The 26,193-nt window shown below is 44.5% G+C and overlaps 1 pseudogene; it reads right to left on the bottom strand.

Moving 5' to 3' along the window:
• Positions 1-1,446: 1,446 nt before the first annotated feature.
• Positions 1,447-18,631, bottom strand: LOC139279302 (regulator of G-protein signaling 17-like; annotated as a pseudogene).
• Between the last annotated feature and the right edge of the window lie 7,562 nt (positions 18,632-26,193).

The raw sequence follows: 26,193 nt of genomic DNA, 5'->3' as shown, positions 1-26,193 counted from the left end.
CAATCCTGCTTTGTCGCCGAGCTGCCTGTTCTCCACAGCTCACTGGCTCGATGGAAATAAGGCTTGTGGCCCAATATCGGGGGTGCATCAGGCCTAACCATTCAGATGCAGGGATTGTTAACCCATCCCCACGGAAACATCTGAGCTTTGTATCTATTGGCCCTCTGTATGGCATCTTATCACATCTCTTAGAAACATCCTAAAGTCCTTCATCAAATGCTGGTAAATCTGCTTGTGCCTGCGAGCCAAAGGACACAACGCTTAAAGAGATTTTAACGAAGCTGGAGCAGCACTATAACCCCAAATCGTTAGAAATTGCTGAAAGCTATCGTTTCAGTAATTGTCCTTCATCAATTACTTTGGAGTGCAAATGCAGTAACCAATTGTACACAGTAACATCCCACAAATTAGAGGGAAGACTAAGGGACAAATCTTGGCCCAGATATTGGAAAGACTCCCTGCCCTTCTACATTTAACAGCATGAGATGTTTAATGTCCACCTTGGCCACTAGGAAAGGATTGGGTTGAACAGCACATCCGCAGGCCCACAATTCTGACCATACAGCGCTCCCTGAAAACAGCACTGGAGGGTCAGCCCAGATTATATTCCGGAGTCAGGTGAACTGATGACCTTTCAACTCTGGCGGTCAAAGTTAAGCCAAGCTGATTCATTAGAAACCATCTGATTACCGTGAAATATTGGATGCAAGCCAACCGAGAAAACTAGCAAAAATTGACCACTCAATATGACCGAGTGTTGGTCCATAATATGGTTACACCGAGTATTCAGTGGGGCACAGTTCATGCTGGAACTCATTACTCTCCTCCAAATTCACGCAGTTTTCTCCCAAATTACACAATGCGGCTTGCCTGTTAGGAAAAAAGAACTTGCATTTATAATAGCACCTTTCACAACCTCAGGATGTCCCAAAGCGCTTTACAGCCATTGAAGTACTTTTGAAGTACAGTCATTGCTATAATGTAGGAAATGCAGCAGCTAATTTGCAATGTAGCAAAAATGCAGCAATGCGATAATGACCAAATCATCTGTTTTAGATGCTGCAGTTGGTTGAGGGATAAATATTGGCCCCAGAATACCAGAGTGAACTGCCCTGCTCTTCTCCAATAGGGTGCCATGGGATCTTTTAAGTCTACCTGAGATGGCAGACGGTGCCTCGGTTTAACATCTCATCCAAAAGACGGCACCTGACAGAGTGGCACTCCTTCAGTACTGCACTGGGTGTGTCAGGTTAGATTAGATGCTCAAGTCTCTGGAGTTGGGCTCTAATTATACCAAGTAATTAGAGGCCAAGGGCTGTTTAAAAATAGATTGAACTATAAAGCCACCCAGCAGGACGAGTTAGAATGGCCGATTCGCTCTGAACATCTTTTGCAAAGACTCGTCTTTGGCCAATTCTACAAAATGATTTATTAAGACGATTTTTTTTTTTTGAACCATTTAGCCACCAGAAAATGTAAGCTTCCATTCATAAATATTCAGGAACCTTTGCAGGACATGAAAAAAAATCAAAGTGCACGACAAGTGAAAGCGCATCTGAAAGAGAAAGATCGGTTAACCTCTCGGGCCGTACCTTTCAGCAAGACTCAATTTTACTAATCCCAGATTGGACCCACACATTGTGGCAATGCAGATATCCTAGTTGAAATTTTGTGGGATTATATGAGGTGTCGGAGCCTCCAAACTCTTAACATTCCAGGTCTCCATAAACCTATAGGTTATGGAAGGTTTTTGATGCTTGTCTACATTATATCGGTAAGGCAAGTGGTGGTCATTTTGGTGAGAAGACGCTGGCCCCTTTTTTGCTTCAAGAAGTGTGAGAAGGGTCCCCACAGGAGGCCTGAGAGTTTGATGCCTCATAGTCCTTTGTCGAGAAGTCTTGGATCACCTCAGTTTTTTGGTGTTGGGCACAGTGCTGAAGTGATCGTTACAGTTAAGAGTCTGGGACATTGGCTGAGGCAGCAATGTTTTGCAGAAGTGACTTGTACATCGGTGAATTCAAGAACCTCGGGTAGGAGTCCCTGTGCATTAGTGCGAATATCTGCACTTGTGCTTCATCAAACATGTCTGCTGTTGGCATCGCCATGTTTTTGTTGATTGTCTCTCGCACACTGGCATCGATGCTGACCTAGGAACAGAAATTCAGCCATGAGTTTTTACCTTGGCACTGTCTGCCTATTTAAAGAGAGAGTCCTGCCATCAGAGACCACCTAAAATGAAGGAGCTTTGCCATGAAACGCCCTTTAAAGAGGGCATCTTGCCTTAAGACATCCCCTTTAAAGAGTGAGTCTTGCCATCAAAGTTCTCCTTTAAAGAAGGAATCATCATCAGACTCCCTTCAGTCCTGCCATCAGAGCCCCCCTTTAAAGCGAGGGTGGTGCTATCACAGACGCCTTTTAAAGAGATCTTGCCATTAGAGACCAATTTTGTGAGGCTGAAACAGTTCATCCCCCTTTATTACTGTTGATTTTGATATAGTGTACAAATTGAACACACTCAACGCCTATCTTTTATAATGGACACCAACTTATGTCCATCTTTGCTTTAAGCAGTACAATTAAGCATGCAGTAACTGGGAGAGGCACCACAAAATATGTCCTGGGAAAGGGAATGCTATCATCACAAGGTCCCAGTCAATGGGGCCAGGACAGTTGGAGTCATTTGATTGGTTGAGGCTGTCAGCAGGATTATGAAAGCTTAACCCTTGCAGTGAAGTCTAGGAACCAATCTGATAATTGGATCTGCTGCAGGACAGAAGCCTTCCCCACAGTTTTACAAGGCGAGTGTGCACCTTATTCTCTCTCCTTGGACTGTTTTCCATTGTTGAGGAATCCTGACAGTGAGAAACCTATTGTCCAGGATTGCCCTGGAGTCTCCGGGAACTAAAGACTAATCTCCAGTACACTACTGTGAGCAACACTCAGGAGAAAAATCATAGGGGCCCAAAAAATTGTTTAAAAAAAATTTTCTTTCAACACTTTTGTTTATTAGTTATTAACATATTGGACGGAGGGTGGAGAGGGGTGGGGAAATGGCTGTTTGGTTGATTCTTGACTGTCCATCAATCAGGTTCGCTTTCCAATTGGTCATGGGAAGGTGAGGATGGACATGTTGAACGACCAATGGCTGGGGGGTGGGGGGGGGGGTCATGTGATGAAACCTCCATGAATGCGTCCAACCAGAGTTGCCGACCCATGTGAGGTGTAATGTGTCAGCAGTCCTCGGGCGCATATGAATGTATTATAAAGACATCAAATCACATTATACTTTTACAGAGGGAGTCACGTGTTTGGAAACGCCTTTTGTTCCTCCTTTTGTTTCCTCTGTCTATCCATTCTCTCACGGTGGGGGAGAGGAAAATTTCAGAGGCCCCAACGGCCTTGCTGTATCATGCCCAAACAACCATTCCTCAAGCACAGCCTTGATGATGACAGTAAACTATTTCACCATAATAGGCATCACCACTCAACACAATCTTGTTCTTGTCCAATGTCAATACACAAACACACTTTCCAATGGATAGCTTGGCTGATTACTTTCCCCTCTCCCTACCACAAAGGCACTGAGGTGAATTGTAGCCTTCCTTACCCTTCCCTTCCCTGAGATCAGCAGGGGTAAGTACACACCAGGCAGGCATTTACACACTAATACTTATTGTTTTAAAGTACTAATGCCAACTATATATTGACCTGAGAACTGATCCCAAACCGCACACTGGACATGCATGCTACACAGCTAATCTCTTTCTCTAGAATTAACGGAGTACATAGAAATTCCCAGAGTTGGGCTGGATTAACTGATCCTGAAGGGATGGTAGCAGGGGCACTACAATTAGCTTCAGTACTGCAACATAGAAGCAGGAGGAGGCCATTCAGCCCCTCGAGCCTGTTCCACAATTCAATTAGATTTGTATCTCAACTCCATCTACCCGCCTTGGTTCCGTAACCCTTAAAACCCTTGCCTAACAAAAATTATCAATCTCAGTTTTGAAATTTTCCTGACATCACCCCTGAATTGCCTAACTCTAATTTGAAGGTTACAGCCCTTGTTCTGGACTCTTTCCCCCTCCCACCTATCCCCCCCCCCCCCCCAAACCAAAGGAAATAGTTTCTATCTACTTTTCAACTCCTTTAATCATCTTGAACACTTCAATTAGATCACCCCTTCCTTCTGTCATGTATGTATGCTTGGGGTTACTAGCCACCAGGTGGCGCCACTGTCGGAGGTCATTGGGCAGTATGCACATGTGTGCGGCCCAGGTATAAAAGGCAAGCCATCATGTAATGTGATCACTCTGGGCCCTAATAAAGCAGAGCCAGATTTGTACCTGTGTTAGTATCCAGTCTATTACATAACATTTGGCGACGAGGTAACTTAAGAACTTTCGCGTGCAAAAATGAGCACAATTGGAATTCTGGAGAGATTCGTGGAGGGAGAGGACTGGGCAGATTTTGTAGCTCACCTGGACCAGTACTTCGTGGCCAACAAAATGGAGGAACCCACTGACTCAGTTAGGTGCAGGGTGGTCTTCCTCACGGTTTGCGGTCCAAAAATCTATGGACTCATAAAGAATCTTCTCTCTCCTGCAAGTCCAATGGACAAGGACTATGGGGAATTGTGTGCTCTGGTATGTGACCATCTCAAACCAGAAGAAGGCTTCTTCATCTCACGATATCGATTCTACACGCACGTTCGTTCTGAGGGCCAGGATGTGTCGGAATTCGTTGCTGACCTAAGACATCTAGCTGTGGACGGTGTAAGTTCGAAAACGCATTGGGAGACATGCTGCGGGACTTCTTTGTAATCGGTATCAATCACGACATGATCCTGCGTAAGCTACTGGCGACGGAGATGCTGGATTTGAGCAAGGCCATCACAATTGCCCAGGTTTGCATGATGACGGACAAAAGCTTAAAGCCGATATCATCGAAAAATCTGAACTCGGCAAGTACTGTAAACAAGATTTATCGTCGTTAGGCAAAGCTGCATATGGCAGGGCCTACTCGACTGCGTATGTGAAACCTGTGGCTGCCCAAAGTTGCCAATAGGAATTAATCCGATTTCACCATGTTGGCATTGTGGGGGCAATCATCGGCCTCATCAGTGTCAGTTTAAACAGTACATTTGTAAAGGCAGTTCGAGACTGGGGCATCTCCAGCGCATGTGTCCGCAACTGAGCAAACGTGCTGCGATACACCACGTGGAGGATGATGACCTGTATAGCGAGGATCCGGATATGTAATGCGAGATACCAGAGGAGGGCGTGTATAGAATGTGTTCATTCCTAACAAAGAGCCAACCGATAATGATTAATGTGAAATTTAACAGTGTGCCGGTACCGATGTAATTGGACATGGGTGTGAGTCAATCAATAATGAGCCAGAAGACATTCGGCAAGCTGTGGGATACTAAGGCTGTGAAGCTTAAGCTGAGTCCAGTCAATGCCAAGTTGCATACGTACACTAAAGAACTCATAACTGTGATTGGCAGTGCAATAGTCAAGGTGTCATATGACAGTGCGGTTCATGATTTACTGTTATGGATTGTTCCAAGCAATGGTCCAATGCTGTTCGGCAGGAATTGGCTCGAAAAAAATCAAATGGAATTGGAATGATATCAAAGCGTGTCGTCTGAGGATGATACTCCATGTGCTCAAGTGCTGAGCAAGTTCCCCTCACTGTTTGAACCAGGCATCAGCAATTTCACGGGAGCCAAGGTACAGATCCACGTGAACTCTGATGCAAGACCTGTCCATCATTAAGCTCGGGCGGTTCCGTACATGATGAGGGAGAAGGTCAAAATCGAACTGGACAGACTCCAGCATGAAGGGGTCATATCACCGGTCGAATTTAATGAATGGGCCAGCCCCATTGTTCCTGTGTTGAAGAGTGATGGCACTGTCAGGATTTGTGGAGACTACAAGGTTACGATCAACTGAGTTTCGAAACAGGATCTATACCTCTTACCGAAGGCTGATGACCTGTTTGCAACACTAGCCGGGGGGGAAGTCGTTCACTAAACTGGATCTGACATCAGCCTACATGACACAGGAGCTGGTCAAGACGTCGAAGAAACTTGCGTGCATCAACACTCAAAGGACTGTTTATCTATAACAGGTGTCCTTTCGGAATTCGCTCGGCTGCAGCCATATTTCAGAGGAACATGGAGAGTCTACTGAAGTCCGTCCCTAGAATCGTCGTGTTCCAAGATGACATCCTGATCACAAGTCGTGACACCGCTGAATAACCTGGAAGAGGTTCTACATCGTCTGGACAAAGTGGGACTCAGACTGAAACGTTCGAAGCGCATCTTCATGGCACCGGAAGTCGAATTCCTGGGGAGGAAAATTGCTGTTGACGTCATCAGGCCTACGGACTCTGAAACCAAGGCCATCAAAAATGCACCCAAGCCTCCGAATGTGATGGAGCTGCATTCGTTCCTTGGTCTACTCAACAACTTTGGTAATTTTCTACCTAGATTGAGCACTTCATTAGAGCCATCGAACAATGCTGCTAAGAAAAGGCGACAACTGGGTTTGGAGTGCGTCTCAAAATAGAGCTTTTGAGAAAGCTACTAATCTGCTTTGCTCTAACAAGCTGCTGGTACATTCTGATCCGTGTAAGCGTCTAGTACTGGCTTGTAATGTTTCGTCATATGGAGTTGGTTGCGTGCTCCAACAAGCTAATGAGTCGGGTAAACCACAACCTGTTACATATGCTTCTAAAAGTTTGTCTAAGGCGGAAAGAACCTACAGCATGGTAGAAAAAGAAACACTAGCTTGTGTGTATGGGGTTAAAAAGATGCATCAGTACCTGTTTGGTCTTCGGTTTGAACTGGAAACAGATCACAAGCCACCCATTTCGGAAAACAAAGGTATCAATACCAGTGCATCATCCCTCATCCAGAGGTGGGCGCTGACATTATCTGCCTATGATTGTCATTCACCGTAGACCTGGCACCGAGAATTGTGCCGATGCACTGAGCCGTCTGCCGTTACCCACACCGGAGGTGGAGACACCACAACCTGCAGACCTACTGTTAGTTATGGATGCTTTTGAAAGTGAAGGAACCCCTGTCACGGCTCAACAAGTTAAGACCTGGACCAGCCAGGACCCGATATTATCAGTTGTGAAATGTTGTGTCCTTAGTGGCGATTGGTCTGCCATAGCCAAGCAAATGGGCGATGAGACCAAACCTTACAACCGCCGCAAAGACGAACTATCCATTCAGTCAGACTGTTTACTGTGGGGTAATCGTTTTGTTATGCCTAAGAAAGACAGAGAGAAATTTATACATGATCTACATAGCACTCATCCCGGTATTATCATGATGAAAGCCATTGCCAGGACTCATGTAAGGTGGCCTGGAATTGACTCTGATCTGGAATCATGTGTGCATCAGTGCAACACTTGCATGCAGCTTAGTAAAGCACCAGCGGAATCACCACTGAGTCTGTGGTCGTGGCCATCTAAACCATGGTCCAGGATCCACTTCCTGGAAAGATGTTTTTAGTTGTGTGGATGCATATTCCAAGTGGTTAGAGTGTATAATCATGACATCCAGTATATTAACAGCTACCATTGAGAGCCTTTGTGTCATGTTTGCCACTCATGCTCTGCCCGACATCATTGTAAGCGACAACGGACTTTGCTTCACTAGTCTGGAGTTTCAAGAGTTCATGAAACTCAATGGTATCGAACATGAGGTCAGCACCATTCAAACCCACATCTAATGGTCAAGCAGAGCATGCTGTCCAAGCCATCAAGCAGAGTATGAAATGTGTAACACTGCAGACTCGCTTGTCATGCATATTGCTTAGTTACAGGACAAGACCCCACACGCTTACCGGGGTCCCCCCTGCTGAACGATTGATGGAGAGGTCTCGTGACCAAGTTCTCTCTCTGACTCGAACGATCATGTTGAATACAGACGTCAAAGTCAGCAGTGGTATCATGATCGTGCTGCTATGTCACGCGACATTTCTATTAACGATCCTGTGTATGTAAATTATGGTCAAGGTCCCAAGTGGATCGCCGGTACTGTTACGGCCAAGGAGGATAACAGAGAATTTATCGTCAAGCTCAAGAATGGGCAAACATGCAGGAAACATGTTGATCAGATAAAGTTGTGGCACACGGATGAACCGGAACAGTCTTAGAAAGACACAATCAGTGACCGACCAACCAACCTACCCTCAGTTATCAGAAGACTCCACTGTCATCAATGAATCTGGACTTTCAATTCCTGACATGGTCATTGCCACTCCCATCAGATTGGCTACCCAGCCCCCAGTCATAACAGATTCTGAACGCTCGCCCAAGGCTGGAGTTGAACTGAGACGATCAACTCGGGATCGGAAAGCCCCGGACTGCCTCAATTTGTAAAAAGACTGTTACTAATATCTTAAAGGGGGATATTGTCATGTATGTATGCTTGGAGTTACTAGCCACCAGGTGGCGCCACTGTCGGAGGTCATTTGGCTGTACGCACGTGTGTGCGGCCCATGTATAAAAGGCAAGCCATGATGTAATGTGATCACTTTGGGCCCAATAAAACCAGGTTTGTACCTGTTAGTTTACAGTATTCAGTCTATCGAGTTATTACATACATAACACCTTCTGTACTCAAGGCAATACAAGCCTAGTCTATATAACCTGTCCTCATAATTTAATTCTTTCAGCCCCGGTTATCATTCTGGCAAAATGCCTGGGTTCCCTCTCCTGATAACCTCTGACACATACTGGAGAGTGGCCATGTTTGGACATCGGGAAAGACCGTGTGCGAGCTTATTGTGATAAACTCACACTAAAGTAGTCTCTTAACATTCACTGTCTAGACTCAAACGTGAAGAATGGGCACTCGGGTGAAGTACCAGCAAAAAAAAAGCCCCGATGGAACTAGGCCGAGCAAGTGTTCAGTACAGAAGGGAGCGAACTTGGGGAAAAAAGAAAGACATGACAATATGTCAGCCATGACTCAATAGGTAGCACTTTCACCTCTGAGTCAGGAAGTCGTCCGTCTAAGTTTCACTCCAGAGATTTGAGCACAAAATCTAGGCCAACACTCCCAATACAGTATTGAGGGAGTGCTGCACTGTTAAATGGTGCCGTCTTTCAGATGAGACTTTAAACCAAGGTCCGTCTTGCGTGGACGTAAAAGATCCCACGGCACTATTTCAAAGAAGAGCAGGGGAGCTCTCTCTCTGGTGTCCTGGCCAATAATTATCCCTCAACCAACATGACTAAAACAAATTATCTGGTTATTTATCACATTGCTGTTTGTGGGACCTTGTTGTGTGCCAATTGACTACATTACAACGGTGAATACACTTCAAAGGCATTTCATTGGTTGTAGGGCACTTCGGGACATGTTGAGGTCATTAAAGGCACTATATAAATACAAGTTCTTTCTATCATGTGCACCTTCCTCATTTAGATGCATTCAAGCAGCAGCTCTCGCACATCACTCACCTCCTTCGGAGACAGTATTGAGATATAGTCCAAGTATATTGATTTTGATATTTCCGCAATGGTGGCTTTGTGATCCTCCTGCTTGAGTTCCTCACAAGCCAGCCAGAAGAGAATATTTTCATCACTGTGCTCGCTCTGTAAGAATGCCATTAAAATGTTCCTTCCGGTCGGATTCTTCAGGAGCAGTTCGAAGGACTGGGACCAGGCGGTGACCTCTTCCAGGCTCAGACTCCTGCTGTGAATCAAAAGGGGAGATTCCAGCTATCAGGAAGGTACAAGTTAGGGGAGGGGAAGTGAGGAAAGTCGGACTTTGTTCTCTTTGGCAAAGAAAAGTTCTCAGTCTTGCAAAAGGGAAGTGGTAACATTTATCTATGAGCAATGCTCACGATGGCAAAGAGATTAAATAATGTGGGATATGAGTCAAACATTGGGGAACCGAAGAGTAAGAAGATATTAAAAAAACAAAATACCGCAGATGCTGAAAATCTGATATAAAGAAAGCGCTGGAAACACTCAGCAGGTCAGGCAGCATCTGGGGCGAGCTAAATGGAGGGTTAATGTTTCTGGTTGATAACCTTTCATCAGAAATCTGTGAAATGTTAACCCTACATTTCTGTCCCCACAGATACCTCCTGACCCGCAGTGCTTCTAGCATTTCCTATGAGTAAAAAGGATTTTTAATCTTCCCCCCCCCTCCCCCAAAAGGGTATTCGTTGCGGAATAAATTACTCCAAGGGGGTTTGAGGCAGATCGTACAAGAGGCTCGAGGAAATTAGATGAACTTTGAGAGAAAAAATGCTTTTCGAAGTTAGAACGGGGTTTGATAAAATTAATCGGTAGAAACTATTTCCGTTGGTCAGTGAGTGGGTAACTCGAGGGCAGACATTTCAGATCCTGGGAGAAGGTAGGAGAAATTTCTTACACAGAGGGATGTTGGGATATGGAGTGTCCTACCAGAAACAATGGTGGGACCAGAAACCAATGGATAAATATTTGAAAAAAGATAAAATTAAAAGGGAATGAGCAAGGGCAGGAGAATGGGACTACATGGATAGCTCTTTCAAAGGGCTAGCATAGCCATGATGGGCCAAATGGGGAAAGGGCTTGAGGGTGCCACTAAATGGATAGCTCTTTCAGAGCGCCAGCAAAGCATGATGGGCCGAATGGCCTCCTATGTTGCAAAATTCCATGATTCTAGAAGGATTGAGCAAGAATGGGAGTAGCTGGGGTTGATCTTTAAACAAGACAGATGTTTTTTCTAAAGATCTTAGTCTGCTCCTAAATAGTCACATGCATATTGTTCATTTCCTCTCAAGTTGCGTGTTGCAAAATTTGGTTCTGGATTCTGAGATACACTTCTCTGATATCAACAACTGAGTTCTAGAAAGAATGTGCCTTTATTGCAAGGGGGATAGAGTATAAAAGCAGAGAAGTCCTGCTACAACTGTACAGGGTATTGGTGAGGCCACACCTGGAGTACTGCGTACAGTTTTGGTCTCCGTATTTAAGGAAGGTGATACTTGCACTGGAGGCTGTTTTGAGAAGGTTCACTAGGTTGATTCCGGAGATGAGAGGGTTGACTTATGAAGATAGGTTGAGTAGGTTGGGCCTGTACTCATTGCAGTTCAGAAGAATGAGAGGTGATCTTATTGAGACTTATAAGATAATGAGGGGCTCGACAAGGTGGATGCAGAGAGAATATTTCCACTCGTGGGGGAAACTAAAACTAGGAGACATAGTCTTAGAATAAGGGGCCGCCCATTTAAAACTGAGATGGGGAGGAATTTCTTCTCTGAGAGTTGTAAATCTATGGAATTCCCAGAGAGCCGTAGAGGCTGGGTCATTGAATATATTTAAGGCGGAGATAGTCAGATCTTTGAGCGATAAGGGAGTCAAGGGATATGGGGAGCGGGCGAGGAAGTGGAGCTGAGTCCATGATCAGATCAGCCATGATATTGAATGGCGGAGCAGGCTCGAGGAGCCAAATGGCCTACTCCTGCTCCTATTTATGTTCTTAACTGTTTCCCTGATTAAATAGAATTTTTTACCACAGAAACAGGCCATTCAGCCCAACTTGTCTATACCGATGTTTATGCTTCACATGAGCCTCCTCCCTCCCTACTTCATCTCACCCTATCAGCATAACCTTCTGCAGTATTCCTTTCTCTCTCATGCACTTATTTAGCTTCCCCATAATGGCATCCATGCTATTCACCTCAACTATTCCTTGTGGTAGCGAGTTCCACATTCTAACCACTCTCTGCATAAAGACGTTTCTCCTGAATTCCCTATTGTATTTATTAATTACTATCTTTTATATTTAAGGTCCCTAGTTTTGGTTTCTCCCACAAATGGAAACATCTTCTCTACGTCTACCCTACGGAACCGATCCATAATTTTTAAGACCTTTATCAGGTCACCCCTCAGCATTCTCTTTTCTAGAGAAAAGAGCCCCAGCCTGTTCAGTCTTTCCTGATAGTTACAGGTTCTTCAATCAACCTCAATGCTAATAAAACAACTTTACTTGCCCACGAATTATTGCAGCTGTTAAGTGCCACCTTTATTTAAAAATGAATATGTTTTTTGTTATTTTACAGAGACCTGCGGTGCCATTAAATAGCTCTTCGTGGCACCAGTGTACTTGTAGCACTCTCTGATCTCAGTATTACTGCAGAGTGATGGTGAGGAGTGCTGCAGCAAAGCCAGAATCCAGTTCCAGTTGTTTCAACAAGGGTTGGTGCTGGAGGTGCCGATTCCCTTATTGGTAAACGGTCGGTAGAATGGTCCATACCCCTAGGGTCAACCCATCTTTGTGCGGCTCCATTCCCAGGCCACGGGAGCCATCCCTACTTTGCCATATTTCCCATGATTCACAATCCCCCCCCACACTCTGCTCTAACCATTTACACATCCTATGTTTTATACTGTCCCAATGCCACTCCTGTTTGCCTTGCACAATCATTCCTTTAACACAGGAACAGGAGTAGGCCATTCAGCCCCTCGAGCCTGTTCTACCTAATAGACGTTTAATCACTCCCGCTCTCCACCCTATCACAGACCTTCCCTTTAGTTCTTTCCCCCACTCCCTCCCGCCACCTTTTCCCTGCCTCTGACTTTGCTTAAAGGATGTTAATCTCTAATATCTTCCAGTCGTTGACCTGAAATGTTAACTCTGTTTCTCTCTCCACAGAAGCTGCCTGACCTGCTGAGTTCATTAGACTAAACCAGACAGGTGGTTTTTCCAAGATTGAACAGGCCGGGGCTATCTGTAGAAAAGAAAACGCTGTCGATTGACCTAGAGGTCTTTAAAATGATGAAAGGTTTAATAAAGTTGATGTAGGGAAGATGTTTCCACTTGCAGGGGATAACAAAACTAGGGGCCATAAATTTAAGCTAATCACTAATAAATCCATGGGGAATTCAGGAGAAACTTCTTTACCAAGAGAATGGTTAGAATATGGAAATTGCTACCATAGGGTATGGTGAATAGCATAGATGTATTTAAGGGGAAGCTGGATAAAAATGAGGGAAAAGGAATAGAAGGATATGCTGATGGGGTGAGATGAAAAGGGGCGAGAGGAGCCGCATGTGGAGCCTAAACACTGGCATAGCCTGCTTCTGTGCTGTAAACTTCCTCCTTTATTCCTGTGGTGTTAATTTTGAGTCTGGACCCCCTTGTAACCAATGAGTGGGAATAATCTTTCACTGTGTGTTCCCTCAAAACCTTTCAAAATATTCATAAACCTCGCCCCCCCCCACCGCCCTTCACCTCCTCTGCCTCAGTGGAGGAACACCCTGTTCCTGTGTAACAGTCTTGTCTATTATGTAGACCAGATGCCAGTTTGTATTTTATGCAGCTTCCCTATTGATGGTCGTGGATAATGTATTCATATTTCAGCAATAGGATTTTTCCAGGCCCTCAAGCAGATTGATTCTTCCCACATGGCAACACCTTTATCTAGAGTAACTGTTAGTTGAGGGAGGAATATTGGCCAGGACACTGGGAGAATTGTCGATGCTCCTTCCAATAGTGTCACGTGGGATCTTTCACATTTACTTGTGGGGTATCAGTTTCAGCTCTCCTCCTTGGGCAACAGCTCTAACATTGCAGCGCTTACTCAGCACCGCATTGAAGTTAAGTTACGTGCTGAAGTCCTGGAGTGGGGGGACTTGATACTGACTCAGGGCCAAGAGTGCTACCAACTGAGCCATAACTAGCCCTCAATGAAATATGTGCCAATATATAGAAGGACCAAAAATTGTGTTGGTAATGTGTGCACCTGTGAGTATGCTCACAGGTTGGTTGAGTTGTGAGTGGCTTGGCCACTCGCGTAATGTTCATAAGACTCAATAAAACCCCAGCGAGTTGGGTTCAGGGTGTCCATGATGAGGCAGCTGGTTGTGAGCCTGGTGGATGAACTGGTAATGTATAGGGTGATAAATCGTTGTTAATAAACCAACTGGTTCTTAATAGCAATGTGTTGCTATGAATTCCTAAGCAAGAACCCTTGAAGCAAATACATTACAGTGTTCAAATTGAAAAGACATCATAGTCTCGGGAGGGAATTCTTCACCTTTCTTCATGTTTCTGAAGACTTTCCAGCTGGGAAATGATGGATGCACTTCTGCTGCAATCATCTTTATCCTCGTTCCTGACGCTTAGACTGGAAAGTAAAGAAGTTTATTTTACTGAGCATAATGTCAACTCGAGACATAATCTTATTTCCCACTCCACCCTCTCGCTATCTTGCTCAGTTATTTCCTTATTCAACAACAACTTGCATTTATATCGCACCTTTAATGTAGTAAAACGTCCATAGGTATTGCATAGGAGTGTTATCAAACACAATTTGATGTCTCGGTTGTGTGTTCAAGTCTCTGGAGTGGCATTTAGGGGCTCTTTGCCATATAAGGAAATATTAGGACAGGCGACCAAAAGCTTGGTCAAAGAGGTGGGTTTTAAGGAGCATCTTAAAGGAGGAGAGAGGCGGAGAGGTTCATGGAAGGAATTCCAGAGCTAAGGGCTCAAGACAGCTGAAGGCACAGCCGCCAGTGGTGCAGTGATGAAAATTGGGAATGGGCTAGAGGCCAGAGTTGGAGGAATGCAGAAGTCTCGTCGGTGGTTGCCTCGTTTGATGTCACTTTTCTCCAAGTTATGAAGTGTCACTTTGCGATACCTGTCACTAATGAACCCAGTGCCATGTTCAGTTGGCTGTGACCTTCAAAAATGATGGTAACGGGGCCACAGCTTTCTACACAAACTACTTGACAGACCTGATTGAGAAAACTCCTCCACATTCCTACATCCCCAAGATACAGAGGCCTCAATATTTCCCTTGTGCAATATTTTCTATAAATGTGCTTCCAAAGTGTCAACAGATCCATTAAGACTTATGCATAGAGGAAAATACCAGGTCGTGTTTTGTGAAAGTGCTGACTCACGGTGGGGTATGGTTCAACAGACATCATATCCTTTGGGTACAGGCCACTCTACAGCAAAAAAGTAGCCATGTGTGAGTATAGCTAGAAATTGCCATGGGGCTACTTCACTGTAGCGGGAGGAGGTGGGAAGGATCACAGCCAAATCCAACCCTATCCTTACCCGATGTTGGCATGTTTATACTTTCCGGGAGGGGTTACTTGCTGATTACCTCTCCCCCACCCCAGCTCACGTGTGCTGAGGGCAATTGCACCAACCCAACTGCTGCCTTAGCACAGGCCAGCAATCAAACCTGGGGCCTTTGACTGTGAATTGCTCAATGCTTTTGTCCACTAGGCCATCGGGACAGCTCTCTTAAGAAAGAAAGATCTTGCATTTATATAGCAAATTTCACAACCTCAGCAAGTCCCAAAGCACTTTACAGCCAGTGAAGTACCCTTGCAAAGTGCAGTCACTGTTGTAATGTTGGAAATGTGGCTGCCAATTTGCACACAGCAAGCTCCCACAAACAGCCATGAGAGAAATTACCAGATAATCTGCTTTAGGTGTTGGTTAAGGGATAAATAGTGGCCAAGACACCAAGGAGAACTCCCCTGCTCTTATAGTGGCTGTGAGATCTTTTACATCCACTTGAGAGAGGGCAGACGTGGTTAAATGTCTCATCTGAAAGGCGACACCTCTGACAGTGCTGCACTCCCTCAGTACTGGTACTGGGAGTGTCAGCCTAGATTTTTCTGCTCAAGTGTCCGGAGTGGGACTGAGGGGCTCTTTAACATCTGGCACATGTAAATATCTCCTGACTTTTTTTTACAAAAGTGTATTTCTGTTACAATTTGTGTCTGTACCAGGAGCAGCAGCAGCACCAGCAGAAGCAGCAGGTGTTGGGACGTCTCCTGCACAAGCGCGGGGACCTGGAACCATTGTCCGCCCGTGACATCCGTCTTCTCACTTGTACGCGATCAGAAGCCATAACCTGGAAAAGACAAGACAAGACAAAGGAGGTTTGCTACCTTGCAGGCAGTGGTAACTCATGGTAAACTACACTTGGTACCAAAGTTGTGGTAATAACCCACATTTTCTCGAGTTTAATGAGTGCCTCAAAGCAGCAGCAGTTTAAATACTTCTACGGTGTTCCTAGTGAATTTGCACAAAGAGAGAGACCCATCCTATATTTTTTCAGTCCCGAACCTGAGTGAAGTGCTGGCTCTTTCTAGAGTACGATTCGATGAGGTCTGTTTCCCTCTGGTAACTCTCCCAGCTAGCCGTCCTCCATGAACAGTGAGTGTTGGCAGGCTATCCGACCACAGGAAGATGGGGGTGGGGTTCATCTCTGCAGAGCTTTATGCAACATTCACAAAAGCACACTTTCTAGTAGGCACCATTGAAAGGGGGTCAAAACTAAGAACCTTGACTGGCTTTTTTCCTCACCAGTTGGAGTTGAGATGAGCTAACTCAGCATATAGCTTGGGATCCTCTCAGTTTTGTGCCTCAGCACCATGTCAGGCTGTGCATTTATCCACTGAACCATCGGCAGGCATTAGCCTGTCTGAAGCAAAACAGAGAAGCCGTCGGTGTGATAGATTGGTCTGGCACTGTACCTCTTGCTACCTCCCAATGAAGTCTCACTCCACTTCTCTTCAGAGCCAGTTCGGGGCTCGACATCTGGTTTATACTTTGTGGGTTTAATGCCAGTTCAAAGCCAGAGTCGCTTCGCATTGACACTAAACTTATAGTTGAATACAGTGACCCTATTTGTCCATGGAATGTGGAATATTGCATTGGAAGACCTTAAAAAAAATCAATCACATACATATATCATCACGAGGAGTTTGATCGAGTAGATAGGGGAAAACTGTTTCCATTGGCAGGTAGGTCAGTAATCAGAGGATACAAATTTAAGGTAATTGACAAAAGAACCAGAGAGATGAGATGAGGGGAATTTTTGTTTTACGCAGTGAGTTGTTGTGATCTGGAATGCACTGCCTGAAAGGGCGGTGGAAGCAGATTCAATAGTAACTTTCAAAAAGGAATTGGATAAATACTTGAAAAGGAAAAATTTGCCAAATATGGGGAAAGAGCAGGGGAAGTGGGACTGATTGGATAGCTCTTTCAAAGAGCTGGCACAGACATGATGGGCCAAACGGCCGCCTTCTGTGCTCTATGATTCTATGATCATGAAGAAACAAAGCAGGAAAAGTTTTTTTTAATTCATTCTCGGGATGTGGCTGTCGTTGGCAAGGCCAGCATTTATTGCCCATCACTAGTTGCCTTTGAGAAGGTGAAGGTGAGCTGCCTTCTTGAACTGTTGCAGTCCATGTGATGAAGGTGCTCCCACAGAACTGTTAGGTAGGGAGTTACAGGATTTTGACCCAGCGACAATGAAGGAACAACAACAACAACTTGTCTTTATATAGAGCTTTTAATGTAGTGAAACATCCCAAGGTGGTTCACAGGAGTATTATGAGATAACAAATTTAAACCACATAAGGAGAAATTAGGGCAGGTGACCAAAAGCTTGGTCAAAGATGTAGTTTTTAAGAAGTATCTAAAAGGAGGAGGGTGAGGTAGAGAGGCAGAGTGGTGGAGAGGTTTAGGCAGGGAATTCCAGAGCTTAGGGCTAGGCAACAGAAGACACGGCCGCCATTGGCTCAACAATTATAGTCATGGATGCTCGGGAAGGCAGAATTAGAGGAGCGCAGACATCTCGGGCGGGGTGTGGGTGGGTGGTGGGGGGGGGGGGCTGGAAGAGATTTCAGCGATACGGAGGGGCGATGCCATGGAGGGATTTGAAAACGAGGTTGAGAATTTTGAAATCGAGGCGTTGCTTAACCGGGAGTCAGCGAGCACAGGGGTGATGGGTGAATGGGACTTGTTGCTAGTTAAGACACGGGCCATCGAGTTTTGGATCATCTCTAGTTTACGTCGGGTAGAATGTGGGAGGCCAGCCAGGAGTGCATTGGAAAAGTCAAGTCTAGAGATAACAAAGGCATGATTGAGGGCTTCAACAGCAAATGAGCTGAGGCAAGGGCGGAGACGGGCGATGTTACGGAGGTGAAAATAGGCGGTCTTAGTTATGCTGCAGATAGGTGGTCGAAAGCTCATTTCAGGGTCAAATATGACATCAAGGTTGCGAACAGTCTGGTTCAGCATCAGATAGAAATTGGGGAGAGGAATAGAGTCAGTGGCTAGGGAACAGAGCTTGTGGCAGGGACCGACAACAGTGGCTTCGGTCTTTCCAATATTCAATTGGAGTAAATTTCTGCTCATCCAGAACTGGATGTCGGACAAGCAGTCTGACAATTTAGAGACCGATATATGTCCAAGTCAGGATGGTGTGTGAGTCGGAGGGGAACCTAGTGGTGGTGATGTTCCCATGCACCTGCTGCCCTTGCCCTTCTAAATGGTAGAGGTTGCGGGTTGGGGAGGTGCTGTTGAAGAAGCATTGGCGTGTTACTGCAGGGTGATTGCTATATAGAGATTAAGAATCGTATCATTAAGTTTGGATATGTGCACTGCTTGGCTAAAAAACCAGTAACATATTTCAATAAATTAAACATTGAATGCAATAGAATCAGTTTAGCAAGGATAGTACGCAATGAATACAACAACAACTTTCTGCCTTTGCCCCACCATTGGCAGTCGTACCTTCAGCCGTCTAGACCCTCCGTTCTGGAATTCCCTCCCTATACAACAATTCGCATTTAGTTGTAGGACTGGTGAAGAAGAAAATACTCAACTGGTGAAGGACATTGAAGGGCAGTGGACTCTCCTTTTCCAGAGCCGGCTCTTGTCCGAGTGCCGTGTGCGCACGATAAGGCTGTATAGTTCCAGCGGCCTGGTTGGCTGTCTTGACGTCTGATTATTATAGTTGGACAGTCAGAGGTTACAGTCAGCACCACACAGAAAGCTCCTCAACAAATTCAAGCTGAAACACTTCTTCGGATCTGAGGTGAGTTGGTTTGAGAAAAGCGATTGAATTATTCCCAAATTAATGTCTACAACAGTCTTGAATGGGATGACTAGATTGTAAAGCAACTTAAAGTCTTCCCTTTCCTTGTTGTACACAGCTTGATGTTTTGTGAAACTACTTGTTGCATATTCATAAAAGTTTACCCAACAGGAAATGTTACAGTGCAATGTAGTTTAACCAACTACCTGCAGGATATTGCACAGATCACATTCATACTCTTTGTGCAAAATTTGCAATAACTTTCCCATGAGCAAGCGTATTCTCTTGGCACTGTAACCAATTTTTGACAAGCTCTGAATGCTTGTTTAAAATTGCCAATTCATTTTTCAAACTTGTGGAGAATTCCACCAAAACAGCAAGGAATAACAATAACAATCATTTGCATTTATGTAGCGCCTTTAAAGTAGTAAAATGTCCCAAGGCACTTTACAGGAACATTATCAAATAAAATTTGACACCGAGCCACATAAGGAGATATTGGAACAGGCGACCAAAAGCTTGGTCAAAAAGGTAGATTGAAGGACGTTACAGAGATAGGGAAGGGCGAGGTCATAGAGGGATTTGAAAACAAGATTGAGAATTTTAAAATCGAGGTGCTGCTTAACTGGGAGCAAATATAAGTCAGCGAGCACAGGAGAGATGGGTGAACGGGACTTGGTACTTAAGGAAGGATATATGTGCATTGGAGGCTGTTCAGAGAAGGTTTACTAGGTTGATTCCAGAGATGAGGGGGTTGACTTATGAAGATAGGTTGAGTAGGTTGGAGTTCAGAAGAATGTGAGGTGATCTTATTAAAACTTATAAGATAATGAGGGGGCTCGACAAGGTGGATGCAGAGAGGATATTTCCACTCATAGGGGAAACTAAAACTAGGGGTCATAGTCTTAGAATAAGGGGGCGTCCATTTAAAACTGAGATGAGGAGAAATTTCTTCTCTCAGAGGGTTGTAAATCTATGGAATTCTCTGCCCCAGAGAGCTGTGGAGCCTGGGTCATTGAATATATTTAAGGTGGAGATATACAGATGTATGAGCGTTAAGGGAGTAAAGGGTTATGGGGAGCAGGCAGGGAAGTGGAGCTAAGTCCATGATCAGATCAGCCATGATCTTATTGAATGGCGGAGCAGGCTTGAGGGGCCAAATGGCCTACTACTGCTCCTATTTCTTATGTTCTTATGTTCTTATGGTACAAGTTAGGACACGGGAAGCGGAGTTTTGAATGAGCTCAAGTTTATAAAGGATGCAAGGTGGGAGGCTGGTCAAGGGAGCATTGGATTCGCCAAGCCTAGCGGTAACAAAGGTATGGACAAGGACTTCAGCAGTAGATGAGCTGAGTTAGGGATATGGTGGTGTAGTGGTTATGTTAATGGACTAGTAATGCATCTGTTGACTCATTCTGCTAAGTGAGGAGAGGTAAAAGCTTTGTCTTCTCCCTTGGACTGATGCTTGTTACAAAGCGTTGGTTCAGAAAGAAAGTCCTGGTCTAATGATCCGGAGACTAAAGTTCAAATCCCATCTTGGCAGCTGGGGAATTTAAATTCAATTAAAAAAATCTCTAATAAAAATCTAAAATTAATAATGGTGACCATGAAACTACTGATTTTCTTTTGCAAAAACCCAACTGGTTCACTAATGTCTTTTAAGGAAGGAAATCTGCCATTCTTACCTGGTCTGGCCTATTTATGACTCCAGACCCACAGCAATGCAGTTGACTGTTAACTGCCCTCTGAAATGGCATAGCAAGCCACTCAGTTGTATTCAAGAAGGCAGCTCACAGTCACCTTCTCAAGGACAATTAGGGATAGGCAATAAATGCTGACCTTGCCAGTGACGTCCACATCCCATAAATGAATTAAAACAATTATCAAAAAGGTCAAGTGCTATAATGGCCTTGTGCAGTCCTTGGCAAAATACACCCTTGTTATTTTAAGTTCAGATGGGTCCTTTCAACCTCCGTTATCATCAAACAAATGGTTTACTTTGCACAAAATTTCTCTCTCCAACTCAGTTCCATGGGGTTGGTGGTTCTCTGGAACTTGCCCAAGTGGCCATTCTTCATAGACCATAACTAATTGCCCTAAGACCATGTTCACTAGATACAATCCAAAGGCACTGCTCACAACTTCCATGAATATACCTGCATGGCATGTATCCCGTATTGTACTGAATTGTACTTGAACTGAAAAGCAAGGAAATGTATCGAACGGAACTGTGTATGGGATTGCTGACCGCAGCTAAATGGACTGAACTGCTTTTGAATGTACTGTAGAAATTTTTATGTGAATAAAGTATATTTTGAAATAAAAAAAACGCACAACCTTCTGACTCAGAGACAAGAGTGATACCGACTGAGCCAAGGCTGACATAGAACCAATGGGCCAGAACACAACATACTGCAATGTAATGCATTCCTGAAATGCAATCTAAAAGTTAGGTCATCCTCCCAGAGGGAATAATCTGAGTGAAATCCCGTTCAGTTCATGTTCCTACTCATCACTTAATCACTGCCCCTGTATCTAGTATTGCAAAGATATCGAAATTACAATGATATTGTACATCATAGTTTTTTTTAAGTGAAACTATTTAAATGACACCCTATATGCTGCATTGTCCCACTGTCTGCAGCCTGCGCCAAGTGTTGCCTGTTTAAAGAATATAAATTGTAAATATTATTGAACTCTGCCGAGCGATATTTTCCCCGCATATCGATGGACGATATAAAACAGATAATTTCAAAAGAGGAGGTCTATCACATCCATACCACAACATTAAATCGGCCAGAGATTCTGGAGCGCAACAAACATGCCTGGAAATGTCACAATGGATCAAAGAGACGTTCCCAAGCACTCGCTCAGTACACAAGGATTAATTAGCGGTACTTACAGTCGCTAAATCATATTTGGACTTGTTGCAGAACTCGCGGGGATCTCCCCCCTCTTATTCGAAATCCACCCTTTTATTTTTCCTCTTTTTTTTGTTATTTGATTGAAGATGTCAGTTTCAGCAGGGGAGACGCATGCGTGGTCATTCCAGCTCTCCTCAGCGAATTTCCCCCCCACTTTCTTTTTTAATCCGCCCGTGTTCCTAGCAGAATTAAAGAAGGGAGGATGTACTTTGGGAGAGTGCCAATTCGGGAGAGGGGGGGGGGGGTGGGAGAAACATGGATTATTGTTGTGGGGAGATGGATTCTCTGAGCGGAATCACTTCTGAGTTACAAACCGTGCTGGGCTGCTGCAGAAGAATTTCTCTCCAGTTTCTGGTTCGGCTCGTCAGGGTCCAACTTTCAATCGGTGCTGTTCATGTCGGGACGCTTCACCTCCTGATACCGCTTGCCTGTGTACCTTACTACACCAGTGATAACCCATTCAAAATAAATGGACTAACACCTGTGTAAATATAGTGCAGATAGGAATGTAGTACAACTATCCTAAACATATGTGCCTGGACTTCCCTGATGCAAGTCCTGTCTTACTTTGTTTGGCACTAATGAAGTTTTGGATTTTGTTGTGATTTGAAATTCTGGTCCTTCTTTTCAAATCCATCCATGGCTTTAAGAAAGGATATATTTGCATTGGAGGCTGTTTCGAGAAAGTGCCGCAGTACAGCGGGACCTGGGGGTACTTGTGCATGAAACACAAAAGGATAGTATGCAGGTACAGCAAGTGATCAGGAAGGCCAAATGGTACCTTGGCCTTTATTGCAAAGGGAATGGAGTATAAAAGCAGGGAAGTCTTGCTACAGCGATACAAGGTTTTGGTGAGACCACACCTGGAATACTGCATGCAGTTTTGGTTTCCATATTTACAAAAGGATATATTTGCTTTGGAGGCAGTTCAGAGAAGGTTCACTAGATTGATTCCGGGGATGAGGGGGTTGACTTATGAGGAAAGGTTGAGTAGGTTGGGCATCTACTCATTGGAGTTCAGAAGAATGAGAGGTGATCTTATCAAAACGTATAAGATTATGAGGGGGCTTGACAAGGTGGATGCAAAGAGGATGTTTCCACTGATGGGGGAGACTAGAACTAGAGGGCATGATCTTAGAATAAGGGGACACCCATTTAAAACAGAGATGAGGAGAAATTTCTTCTCTCGGAAGGTTGTAAATCTGTGGAATTCGCTGCCTCAGAGAGCTGTGGAAGCTGGGACATTGAATAAATTAAAGACAGAACTAGACAGTTTCTTAAACGATAAGGAGATAAGGGGGTTATGTGGCGCGGGCGGGGAAGTGGAGCTGAGTCCATGATCAGATCAGCCATGATCTTATTGAATGGCGGAGCAGGCTCGAGGGGCTGTATGGCCTACTCCTGTTCCTATTTCTTATGTTCTTATGTTCACAAGGTTGATTCCGGAGATGAGGGGGTTGACTTATGAAGATAGGTTGGGTCTATACTCATTGGAGTTCAGAAGAATGAGGGGTGATCTTATTGAAACATATAAGATAATGAGAGGGCTTGACAAGATGGATGCAGAGAGTATATTTCCACTCATGGGGGAAACTAAAACTAGGGTCATAGTCTCAGAAGATGAGATGAGGAGGAATTTCTTCTCTCAGAGGGTTGTAAATCAGTGGAATTCACTGCCCCAGAGAGCTCTGGATGCTGGGTCATTGAATATATTTAAGGCGGAGATAGACTTATTTTTGAGTGATAAGGGAATAAAGGGTTATGGGGAGCAGGCAGGGAAATGGAACCGAGTCCATGATCTGATTAAATGGCGGAGTAGGCTTGAGGGGCCAAATGGCCTACTCCTGCTCCTATTTCTAGTGTTCTTGTGTTCTTCACCCCTCCCTATCCCTGCAACACCCTACCAGCCCCACTGTTCACCCTCCCCTTCAGTACTCGCTATTCCTCTGATTCCAGCCATTTGCGCATTACTTCCCTCACTTTAACCTAACAGTGATGGAGTTGCCTTCAGCTGCCGAGGTTCCATGGTCTGCAATTTCCTTCCTAAACTCCTCCCTCACTGTCAGCTGTTGTTCTGGGGGGTGGGGGGAGAAAAGCATGGATTATTGTTGTGGGAAGATGCATTCGCTAAGGGTAGCACACTTGCCTCTGAGTCAGAAGGTTGTGGGTTCAAGTCCAACTCCAGGAACTTGAGCACATAAATCTAGGCTGACACTCCAGCGCAGTGCTGTGGGAGCTCTGCATTGTTGGTGGGGCTATCTTTTAGATGAGACATTAAACCGAGGCCCCATCTGCCTTCTCAGGTGGACGTAAAAGATCCCATGGCACTATTTTGAAGACGAGCAGGGGGGTTATCCCCGGTGTCCTGGTCAATATTTACCCCTCAATCAACATAACAAAAATAGATTATCTGGTCATTATCACATTGCTCTTTGTGGGAACTTGCTGTGCACAAATTGGCTGCCATGTTTCTCAACATTATAACAGTGACTACATTCCAAAAGGTACTTCTTTGGCTGTAAAGTGCTTTGAGATGTCTGATGGTCGTGAAAGGCGCTATATAAATGTAAGTCTTTCTTTTCTCTTTCCACCTCCATCTCCACTTGCCCTGTCATAAAGCCCACCTCTTTGACCATGCTCTTGGTCCCTCCGCATTCCCCTTCTTTGACTTAACATTTGTCTTCCTCACACCTCTGCGATGTGCCTTGGGACATTTTTCTACATTGAAGGCGCTATATAAATCTAAGTTGTTGTTGGATTGCCATTATATCTGTTACTCACCTCCCCAATTAAATGACCAATGTTAGCTTCCTGCTTCATACAATAAAGTACTTCTGAAGTGTCGTCAGTGTCGTTATTAAAATTTATTTAAAATCCTATTTAAAAAAGGAAGCAGACAAAAAGCAAGAAACTTAGACCAGTTAGCCTAACATCTGTGGTTGGGAAAATGTTGGAGTCCATTATTAAAGAAGCCGTCGCAGGAGATTTGGAAAAGCAAAATTCGGTCAGGCAGAGTCAGCATGGATTTATGAGGGGAAGTCATGTCTGACAAATTTGCTGGAATTCTTTGAGGATGTAACAAACAGGGTGGATAAAGGGGAACCAGTGGATGTGGAGTATTTGGACTTCCAGAAGGCATTTGACAAGGTGCCACATAAAAGGTTACTGCACAAGATAAAAGTTCACGGGGTTGGGGGTAATATATTAGCATGGATAGAGGATTGGCTAACTAACAGAGAACAGAGAGTCAGGATAAATGGTTCATTCTCTGGTTGGCAACGAGTAACTAGTGTGGTGCCGCAGGGATCAGTGCTGGGACCCCAACTATTTACAATCTATATTAACGATTTGGAAGAAGAGACTGAATGTAATGTAGCCAAGTTTGCTGATGATACTAAGGTGGGAGGAAAAGCAATGTGTGAGGAGGACACAAAAAATCTACAAAAGGACATAGACAGGCTAAGTGGGTGGGAAAAAAATTGGCAGATGGAGTATGATGTTGGAAAGTGCGAGGTCATGCAGTTAGGCAGAAAAAAATCAAAGAACAAGTTATTATTTAAATAGAGAAAGATTGCAAAGTGCCGCAGTACAGCGGGACCTGGGGGTACTTGTGCATGAAACACAAAAGGATAGTATACAGGTACAGCAAGTGATCAGGAAGGCCAATGGTATCTTGGCCTTTATTGCTAAGGAGATGGAGTATAAAAGCAGGAAAGTCTTACTATAGCTATATAAGGTATTGGTGAGGCCACACCTGGAATACTGCATGCAGTTTTTGGTTTCCATATTTACGAAAGGATAAACTTGCTTTGGAGGCAGTTCAGAGAAGGTTCACGAGGTTGATTCTGGGGATGAGGGGGTTGACTTATGAGAAAAGGTTGAGTAGGTTGGGCCTCTACTCATTGGAATTCAGAAGAATGAGAGGTGATCTTATCAAAACGTATAAGATTATGAGGGGGCTTGACAATGTGGATGCAGAGAGGATGTTTCCACTGATGGGGGAGACTAGAACTAGAGGGCATGATCTTAGAATAAGGGGCCGCCCATTTAGAACTGAGATGAGGAGGAATTTCTTCTCTGAGAGGGTTGTAAATTTGTGGAATTCGCTGCCTCAGAGAGCTGTGGAAGCTGGGACATTGAATAAATTAAAGACAGAACTAGACAGTTTCTTAAATGATAAGGAGATAAGGGGGTTATGTGGCGCGGGCGGGGAAGTGGAGCTGAGTCCATGATCAGATCAGCCATGATCTTATTGAATGGTGGAGCAGAATCGAGGGGCCGTATGGCCTACTCCTGTTCCTATTCCTTATGTTCTTATGTAGGGAACCTCGGCTGCCAATTTACGCACAGCAAGCTCCCAACAAATAGCAATGAGATAAATGATCAATGAA

Source organism: Pristiophorus japonicus, chromosome 14 (assembly GCF_044704955.1).
Source record: "Pristiophorus japonicus isolate sPriJap1 chromosome 14, sPriJap1.hap1, whole genome shotgun sequence".
Taxonomy (NCBI): domain Eukaryota; kingdom Metazoa; phylum Chordata; class Chondrichthyes; family Pristiophoridae; genus Pristiophorus; species Pristiophorus japonicus.
This window is presented reverse-complemented; position numbering and strand designations above follow the sequence as displayed.